At 43.2% G+C, this 4,178-nt stretch overlaps 1 pseudogene; it reads left to right on the top strand.

Moving 5' to 3' along the window:
* The first annotated feature begins 3,179 nt into the window (after positions 1-3,179).
* On the top strand, positions 3,180-3,931 carry LOC134947645 (three prime repair exonuclease 2-like; annotated as a pseudogene).
* Positions 3,932-4,178: the final 247 nt, after the last annotated feature.

The following is a 4,178-nucleotide window of genomic DNA, read 5'->3' as shown; positions in this document are numbered from 1 at the left end:
ATGAAAATATCCACCGTATTATAATCATGGCAGTTCTGTGGCTATTAATACAAATGCCCTTATATGTATTTTCAAGGAGGGTATTTATCAAAGCATGGAGAGAGATAGAGTGGAGATAAATAAATCACTAACCAATCAGCTCCTAACTGTCATTTTTTTCAAACACAGCCTGTAACATGGCAGTTAGAAGCTGATTGTCTGGTGCTTTTTATCTCTCTACATGCTGTGATAAATACCCCACTGACATCACTGTTCTGTATATGGAAGTATAATTACAGATGGTAGTGCACATATTTGACTCCATAATTTTCCAAGTGATAAAACAATAACCTGTGAGTTGAGCGTTTCTCCCCCAGATCCCACCAGTTGTAATAATCCTCAATCTGTTAAATCATCGCTCGAACCCTGGCTAGGTGATGGCTCTGTTGATTTTCTAACTTAATGAAGAATATTGTGTAAATTGTACCATAGTTGCCTACCCTCCCTCATTCTGCAGGAGACTCCCTGAAGTAGCAGCAATCTCCCTCACTCCCTGAATAGTCCAGCAATCTCCCTGATTGCACCTTACCCCCATCATGCAGCTGTTACAGTCTTGGGGAAAAAGAGAAATCAGAGATACATGCATTCAAATGGGCTCATCAGTGCCATTTCCCTGCATTGGTTATAAGGCAAAACGATCCTTATGGCTACATGCATTTTAAATAAGGTTTCTCGTGGCCGCTAAAAGTATATGGAGCAAATAGATCTTACTAACGTTGGGGCTCATTTACATTTGGATGTAAGTCATGTTTATGATATGCCTCTCAGATGTAGCAGTACACGTCCGCGCTGATAGGTGTTACTTTCACTATCTGCCTGAAATGCTTTTTCAAAAGTAGGCAAGTATGAGTTGTACACAGTCGTGTGCTGACAGCAGTGTTCTGCATAGTGGTAGATTCTTATTACACGGGAGTAGATTTCCAGTAATATACTTACCTCCTTGTTAGACAGAAAGGATATAACAAACATGTTTACTTGTGTGTTTCTTTCTCCATTCTGGCCTCACAGTGTAATTATGTAGCTATATAATTATATGTATGTAGAACAGAAATACAATAGATTCTGTTATCGCAGCCTATTAATTCCCAATGACAACTATCAAGTGTTCCCGACAGGTCATATTACGACCATGTCTGTCTGTGGAGGGGGATAATTACTGATACAGCAACATGTAATAGCTTACCGTAGACACTGAACGATATCGTTTGCTATACTGGATGGCGTCACCTGGCCATATCCAGTCTTGTACAATAAACATAAATATATTGTATATAGTTAATGACCTGCAGGAGCACCCAACGTTAATGATATAGGGGGTCATTCCGAGTTGAACGCTAGCTGAAAATGTTCGCTGCGCTGCGATTAAGTAAAAAAAGGCACTTCTGCGCATGCGTATGTGGCGCAATGCGCATGCGCGACGTACTTTCACAACGGCCGATGTATTTTTACACAAGCTCTAGCGAAGCTTTTTAGTCACAATGGCCGCCGCAGAGTGATTGACATGAAGTGGGCATTTCTGGGTGTCAACTGACCGTTTTCAGGGAGTGTTCGAAAAAATGCAGGCGTGGCTGGGCGAACGCAGGGCGTGTTTGTCACGTCAAATCCGGAACTGAATGGTATGAAGTGATCGCAAGCGCTGAGTAGGTCTGGAGCTACTCAGAAACTGCACAATATTTTTTTGTAGCCGTTCTGCGATCCTTTCATTCGCACTTCTGATAAGCTAAAATACACTCCCAGTGGGTGGCGGCATAGCGTTTGCACGGCTAAAAGCTGCTAGTGAGTGATCAACTCGGAATGACCCCCATAGTGAATACACATTGGACGATGTGAACGCTATATTTTCCGATCCGCCGGTTCTGACGATACAGTATATCAGGTGCACATAGCCAAGTGTGTACCCAGCCTAAGAGGGCAACTAACCTTGCAACATTCTTAGTGGTAAATTTACTAATACCCCTTTCACACCGCAGCTTATACCCGGTATTTTGCCGTTTTAACTGGCTTCCTAAACGGGTCAAGCTGCGATGTGAAAGGGTCCCCTTCAATTTACCGTTTTCAAAATACCTGTATTTTGAAACGGTAAAAAAGAAGGGTCCTACCCGTTTCAGTCCCATTTCACTGTGCAGTGTGAAAGGGTCTGAAACGGTATTTGCAAGCCCCAGCAGGTCATAGGCTGTCTCCATGTGTGATGTCAGCAGCCACAACCAGGAAAAAGCTTGGAAAACACAGGAGACACGTGAGAGTGGCTTTATAAACGTTTAGACTGCAAAGCCATTATAAAATGTCTAATTGGAGTGATGAAGAGGTGAGGGAGCTGCTTTAGGATCAGAGTGGATGAGGAAATCTGCTGCCAAATTACTGGGACAGTCAAGGATACCCTCATATATAAAAACATAGCAAAAATGCTTCAAGCTGCTGGGTTCCATCGTACGACTATCCAAATTATTAATAATGAATTAATTAATAATTATTAATAATGTGTGGGCCAGAAAAGTCCATTTATAATGACAACCACTGTTTTCTATGGGTGAAACGGGTTCAGTGTGAAAGGTACCAAAACGGTAATGAAATGGTAATTTACTGGTTACAACATGAGATGTGAAAGGGGTTTAACTGCTCAGACCCGTTTTAAGAACCGTTTCAAATACCATTTCAAAAGCAGGTTTTGCGATGTGAAAGCAGCATAATTCTTCTCAACTCATTTAAGCAGGAAATTAATCAGTATCCAGTATGTTGGCAAAAGATGATAATGGTCTTGAAGGATCATATTCAGACCACAGTAACAGGCTAAAGTAATCTGTATGTGGCTAAATCAGACATTAATAGGGGTATTTATCAAAGATCGGAGAGAGATAAAGCACTAACCCATCAGCTCCTAACTGTCATGTTATAGGCTGAAATGTTAATAGCTGATTGGTTTGTGCTACACTTTAGCACTCTCCGTACTTTAATAAATGCCCCCTGGACCCGGTTGTATGGCAGGATCTGCTGGTGTGTGGCCAGTTTAAGAGATCAGTATTGTCACTTTATTCAGCATTAGATTGGTCACCGAGAGCAGTTTCTAGTGAAGAGAAGAAATTGGATATATTCTGCAAACATCTGATAGTTATTTTCTAAAATATTTTTTACAGGCCACAGTTATGGGCAGTTTGGTGAGAACCTCTTGGACCTGGAAGCCACAGGCCTAAACCAAGATGATCCTAAGATAACAGAGCTGTCTCTGGTGGCTGTCCATGTGTCCTCTTTGAGGAACCCAGTCCATGATGATTCAGGAAAGCTGCAGTTACCCCGAGTGCTAGACAAGCTTTCTCTGTGTGTAGATCCAGGGAAGCCCCTCACTCAGAAGGCTGCAGAAATCACCGGTCTCAGCAATGAACAACTGACCACTTGTGAGAAGCAGTTGTTCGAGGAGACTCTCATTAACACCGTCAATGAGTTTGTGAATCGTCAGGCCCAGCCTGTCTGCCTGGTTGCCCATAATGGATTTTCATATGACTTTCCCCTACTGAAGACAGAACTACTGCAACACCAGCGCGATTTCCCTAGCTCCATGCTGTGCCTGGATTACTTACCAGCTTTAAGATACCTGGATAATCAGAACCGTCCAAACACAGTCAAACGGCGGTACTCCCTTCCAGAACTGTACCAACGTTACTTCGGCACGGAGCCAGATTTGTCTCATTTCGCAGAGGGCGATGTGATAACTCTCATCCTGGTCTTCATGTCCAGAGCAGAGCAAGTGCTGGAAGCAGCCAGTTACAAGAGGTGGGGAGAGATCGCCCCTATGTACGGATTACCCACAGTGCAATAATCACCCAATGCTTCCTGCTCAGCCGTGTGATGGGACTGTATATATTGATATACTATATGAAATATTAACTAACATGTCCATTCCTGATTCTTTTTTATTTTCTCTGACGTCCTAGTGGATGCTAGGGACTCCGTAAGGACCATGGGGAATAGACGGGCTCCGCAGGAGACTGGGCACTCTAAAAGAAAGATTAGGTACTATCTGGTGTGCACTGGCTCCTCCCTCTATGCCCCTCCTCCAGACCTCAGTTAGAATCTGTGCCCGGCCAGAGCTGGATGCACCTAGTGGGCTCTCCTGAGCCTGCTAGTAAAGAAAGTAATAGTTAGGT

Source organism: Pseudophryne corroboree, chromosome 8, assembly GCF_028390025.1.
Source record: "Pseudophryne corroboree isolate aPseCor3 chromosome 8, aPseCor3.hap2, whole genome shotgun sequence".
Lineage (NCBI taxonomy): Eukaryota > Metazoa > Chordata > Amphibia > Anura > Myobatrachidae > Pseudophryne > Pseudophryne corroboree.
The sequence above is the reverse complement of the archived record's forward strand: the minus strand, read 5'-3'. Positions and strand labels throughout refer to the sequence as shown.